We start from the raw sequence: 5,866 nt of genomic DNA, 5'->3' as shown, positions 1-5,866 counted from the left end.
TCTATTTTAGCTGCAACCAAGTATCTACTTTAAAGTTATATAGATCAGATTTTGTCAATAAAGCTGATTTTCCTGATCCTATAATCCTTGTTCCTTCAAGCCAAACATGTCATTTTCTTTAAGTTTGCATGACTGTATTTTTTATTTGTCATTTTCTAAAGTTTTATGAACACTTCTGTTTTTCTGTCGAGCACTAATAGAGAGAAAACTGTTTTCTTATTTTTAACAGGGAACAAACTGCGTAGCAAGATCAATAATGAATGGTTCAAGTCATGTGTTACAAGTTACAATGAGCAGGTGGTACTCAAGTCCGTTGATGATAAGGATATTATTCGAACATTTACTGCAATGAGGTCTCGGAAAGGGCATTTGCCTCGTGATTGTCTTTAGTGCGCTGTCGGTATTCGGTATGTTCCATCTGACCATCTATATTCTTGCAAGCTTTTGATTTGTAATATATTCAAATAATTTGTATTTAAAAATTATGGGTTAGTAGATCCGTTTTAATTTGCATTTCTATTCTTGCAAGTATTCGGTATTTGCATTCTTTTGTCCACGCTTTAATTCCTAGATCCCGTTTGTTTCGGCAGCATTGTTACTTTGTTGTTTCTTCTGCTACAAGGCCCATGGTTATAGTAAACCTTCTTATTTTAAGCATCCTATCAAACCAACTTAAACAAACGTGTGCCTTTTTGCCCACATCTTCATGCTATTCATCTGCATGTTGCCTTGCATATATATATTTGGTCAAAAAGCATACGGTTTCACCACAACAGGTAACACACAGGCCATGTGTCCTCTGCTTATGGATCTGTACTTGTGTTTCGTATATGCTAACCATACTTTCTGTTGCTCTCGCCAAACTCTCGTGTTAACTGTTGAGTGATGGGATCAGTTCATGACCTAACTAAAACCTCTGATCCAACACCTCATCACACTTTTGGTCAGACATGCATATTAGGCCAACGGCACATTTTAGTGAATGAAAACTATGAGCTGAGAATAAATAGGCGCTCTGTTTGGTTCAGATATTTTCATACATAATTTGATGTACTTCTCATGGATATCTTCTTACACGTGAGCTTATTTTGAAGATGATAATAAGTTTCTGCCTTAGAGTTAATGCATAGTATATGACCGTCAATCTCCAGTTCGAGGAAGATTTTGGAGCAGCAACATACAAGCAGAGCTAAGATTGGTCCAGCCACTTCATTTATTTTCTGAAAAGGAATTGATGAATGAGAGTATATTTTGAGAGATCCATCTATATGGTACGTTCAATGCTGATTTGATAATTTTGCGCATGTCTCGTGCAGGCATGCCAGCGCCTTCGTCGACCTCCACTCGCCAATCTGTAACGCCTATGCCCGTGGTGGCGGGTCACACTCTGATGCAGCCGTGCACGCCGCCGCTACCAGACGACACCCCCATCGAGTAATACACCCCAGTCGAGATTTTCTATATCATCTCTGCCAAGGCGCAGTTATCGGAAGAGATTCAGGTAAGATTATCCTTGTTTTCTACATCAAATTTTGCATGTTCATCTATCTAATCTTTGATACTACATTTCTTAGCTAATGTCCTCCTTGCCTGTACCATGTTCATATGATTAACAAAGGCTTGGCCATCTTAATATAGTAGCCCGTGAGGTGGATATATATACTACTCCCTCCATTCCTAAATATAAGTCTTTTTACAGATTCCAATATGGACTACTGAATGAATCTACACTCTAAAGAATGTCTATATGCATCCGTATATAGTCCATATTGAAATTTCTAAATGGACTTATATTTAGAAACAGAGGGAGTACTTCAGTTTGCATGAGAGAATAATCACTTATATGTGTGCCTTGATATTATAGTAGGATTGCTTAGATTATTTCTGTAGTACTTTGTCCAAAAATGTTGTTCTAATCCCTAGCTCACTTGAACCTGGGTGAACAGTAAAATAATTAAAAAATCTGATTTTTTTTAGTGTGAAACATTGACAAATGTTTTCATAGCGAATAGAAATTTTTCACCAGATGACATTCGTGGAAAATATGTCCAAAAAATAGTTGCAAATTTATCACCAGATAACATTGTGGAAAATAGTTGCGTCCGTACAGTGTGTTCTTCGTCGAATTTGTGTTTGATTTTTTCACTATATATTACTTCTTGCTTGCGCGAGGGTGGTGTAGATTTGTTATTTTTTGCCCCGAAAAGAAGGTAGCCGGATTAGTAGTCTAATTGAGTAGATGCTGGTGAGGGAGGGTTACTTGATTTTTATTGAGTACATTATGCTCTGCTTTGTGACGAGGTTTGAAATTTGATGGTTCTGATGTGTAATAGAGGGGGCAAAAGTGTTATCGATTTCATTGTTTCTGTGCATGTTTACGTTGACCATCGGTGGCGGGAGGCGGCATTGCTGGCGGCCGAAGGGGTGCTTGTGGAAGCAGGTGGAATAGTCGGCAGCTGTGGGGATTCATTATTCTCCGAGGTTGGCGGGCTCGACGCCAGGCTCGATGGGGCTGCGGGATTGTCAAGCAGGTAAAGTAAGTCAACTCGTCCAGTTTGATGCTTTTCAACTGCTGGATAATGGTTTCGTGCCATGCGTCGTCTCCATGTATTTACTAAAACATTTACTATGCTCTTCTATTTGGAGAAAGAAGCATGGTGCAGCCTACCAAGCTGGGGAGAGCCATATAATGCCCATCTTGGAATTAGCTGTTCCACTGAGATGTGCTGGACAAAAATATTGCCAGTTCCTTTGAGTATGCTTGACTTGTATAATGTGATTTTCATTTTTTAGAGTGAATTACATAATATATAGATATGCATTATTTTGGCTTTAGTAACTGATTTTCTCATGTTTAGAAACATGCGAGGTTGGGGGGGGGGGGGGGGGGGGGTCTTCTAGCATTCCAATCTGCAGTACTTGTGCTTTGTTTCATCGACAGACATCATGCAATTGAAATAGTTTGATTCAGGACACCAAGCGTTTGGGAAAGTGGCATGGTGTTGGTCCTTGAAATTGATGTTCTTAGTGATTTATGATGGAGTTTTATCTGAATTTAACATCGCTGTCCTCAACATCAATTTTGTTGACTCATAGGCGGGTGATTGCTCAACGATGACTGGAGACGATCTTCGGTATTACAACTGCTTTATACCAATGGGTTATTTGCATCTCAAGTTAAATTAGTCACTGTTGATCAACAATGAGATGTGGCCATTGTTTGATGGATCATTGATGATACGGATGTGCAATGAAACAATGATATACCCACTGTATTGGACCCGAACACCTTCCTGAAAATTGTTCTGAAGGGTGAGACACTGAACTACCACACAATTTCAGAACTATATCTTTATATTATATCTCTTATTTTCCCTATAATCCTTACTTTTCAATACATATCTAAATAGACTTGATGTTTTTGACTAATGGGTTGCAGGGTTAGCACAAGGAAACTATTGTTATGACTTGCGAGGTCTGCTGGAGGTGGCCGGATCCGGATGACTTGAGCAAAGCTGTGAAAATTCACGTATACCGTTTACCAAACTCAATTTGTTTGGTCTAGATGCATGACTTTTAGAATAAATTTAGATAGTATGTTTACTCATTGTCGTGATCTTTGTACATCTGTAACTACACCCTACAACCTGAGCCACTTGACGACCTGCAATTAGATGTTACAAAATATAGATGCAATATGTTAATTCTAAGGTGGCATCAAATTCCTAATAATTCATACCTGAAATAAAATTGTGATTTATTCACTGTCTTACTATCATATCCGCGTCGAGCACAACCGAACGCCTCTATTTCCGGTGAGGCCAACTATCCAGAATCCTCCCACCATCTTAAATCCATTGATGTTTTTCTGTTAAAGGCTTTGCTCTATGTAGATACTGAAATTAGCAACGCCAAACTTTTATTTTGGAAATATCACTTTTTTGTGAGAACTGGAAATATCACTTTAGAGTACTTTGGTCTGTAAGTGTGTTGCACTGCTGTATTTTAAAGACGCGGTTTGTATTGGAAAAGATTACATTAAAGATGGTGTTGATCCTGACGACGGGCTGCCTTGCAGGGCAAGGGATGGGGGTACAAGGCATGGGTCTGCGGCGCCACACCTTGCTGTTGCCTGCCGGTGGCCAGCGAGCTGTGGCGGTGCTTCTCTGTTGCATGGCGAGGGACTGGGGTGCAACGCGTGCATCTGCAGTGCCACTCCTGGGGCATGCCTCTCCCGCGACATTGCCGGCATACACAACATACCTTACTACACGGGGATTTCCTCTCTGAACTAAATATTATGTCAGAACTGAATATTACGTCCGAAGACTGAAACATCCAGAAAGCTTATTGAGACTATTCATTGATGGTGTTTCTCTACTACACGAGGAAGGTAATTGTCGTTTATGTGCTTCTTTTCCTATTTCAATGCACCATTGTGTTATTTTGGTTGAAAAATTAAAGTTTCTACATATTTTCATGGTTTATGTATAGTAGCTGAGATCCATTGTTTTATTCCTACATATTGAGGAAATTCTGGTGAAGCTAAAGTTGGTGTTATTTCTCTTTTTTTTCTGCGACTTAGTACTGTTGACATAGTTGCTAAAATTTATCATTTCAAAAGATCAGTGTAGTGGTGCAGGCTAACAAAATCGTATTGTCTACAAGCCTGAGGTACACAAACATAACAACTGATGAAAGAAGAACATATTTGTACCTTGTTGCCCGCTGACTATAAACAGAAGAACATTGAAACACTCGTTATTGCATTATATATTTTAGTTGCAATAGTATTTGATTTTGCATGAAGAAATATGTTGAGTGTTTCTTCGTTCAATTTCATGTGCCAATTAGGCATGGACGACGACGGCCATGATCCCATCATCGCAAGCTCACGGGAGGGAGACACACGTCTCATCCAGTGTAATAGCACGCTCCAAAAAATCCCTAACCCTCCATGGAGCCATTGCCAGGGTGATGAGATCAACACCACCCACCACCACCACCGAGCTGTAGACGGCGTGTCATGGTGCTCCCTAGCTCTTCCCGCCTCTTAAGAGACCACATGGCGTTCTGGCAGTTCTGGTGCAGTTTTTGGCCAAGGCTGGAAGCCAAGAACACTTCTTAATTTTGATCATGGACGTGACATTGGGGTCGGTGTTGTGTGGTGCAATTCAGAGTTTTCTTGCCTGGCGTATAACAATGCATGTTCAATGGGGTAGCCTCTTCTCAGGCACGAGTATCTGAGGCAGACCACAACATCTATTTAGAATAGCTACAACAAAATTGTGACAGAGATGGTTAGTGGGAGAAGGAACTTGAGACCACAGTCAATTCTGCTGTAGGGACTGTGTGTAGAAGATAGTAGTAGCAAACATAGAAGTCACTTTGGAAAAAAAGTGTGCATATATTGTTGTACTAGAGATCCATTCCTATATTTAACTGATATGCATGGTTGAATTGTAGTATGTGTGATACGTGAGAATAATGTAATATGAAGCGAAATGTGGTGGACAGGGCTTCACATTGTTGTTTTTCAGCAGAATATGATGTTCGTCTCTTTTTCATATGAACTACAACATGGTCAATGGTAGCTTGCTGAATAGGTTAAGCTAGACCCAAGACATAATTTCACGGCGAGAATTTGACATGTTTAATTTTTTATGGAAAGAATATTTGCTGCTAATAATTAATGATACAAGTTCTGATTTGTTAGTGCAACATTATCTTCCATGTATATAGATTGAACAAAATATAAGCTGAAGTGGAATGTCAAGCCTTAATTTATACTAAAGAATGATATAGGTTTTCTCTATGTGTAGAATAGGATTTTTTTTCCCTTGGAGAATCTACTAGGTGGAGTGGT

At 39.5% G+C, this 5,866-nt stretch overlaps 1 long non-coding RNA gene across 4 annotated transcripts; it reads left to right on the top strand.

The window, feature by feature from the left end:
• The first annotated feature begins 211 nt into the window (after positions 1-211).
• Positions 212-5,565, top strand: LOC109734347 (uncharacterized). Of its 4 annotated transcripts, XR_005752830.3 has the most exons (6): positions 214-407; positions 1,317-1,501; positions 2,401-2,531; positions 3,097-3,312; positions 3,440-3,529; positions 4,079-5,565. It is a non-coding gene; the product is annotated as an uncharacterized lncRNA (long non-coding RNA). The 4 variants fall into 4 exon arrangements; XR_012205724.1 differs by having other exon boundaries at positions 212-407; positions 1,152-2,531; XR_012205723.1 differs by having other exon boundaries at positions 215-407; positions 1,317-2,531; positions 3,440-3,486.
• The last annotated feature ends 301 nt before the right edge of the window (positions 5,566-5,866 follow it).

The sequence above is a fragment of the Aegilops tauschii genome, chromosome 3 (genome assembly GCF_002575655.3).
Source record: "Aegilops tauschii subsp. strangulata cultivar AL8/78 chromosome 3, Aet v6.0, whole genome shotgun sequence".
Lineage (NCBI taxonomy): Eukaryota > Viridiplantae > Streptophyta > Magnoliopsida > Poales > Poaceae > Aegilops > Aegilops tauschii.
The sequence above is the reverse complement of the archived record's forward strand: the minus strand, read 5'-3'. Positions and strand labels throughout refer to the sequence as shown.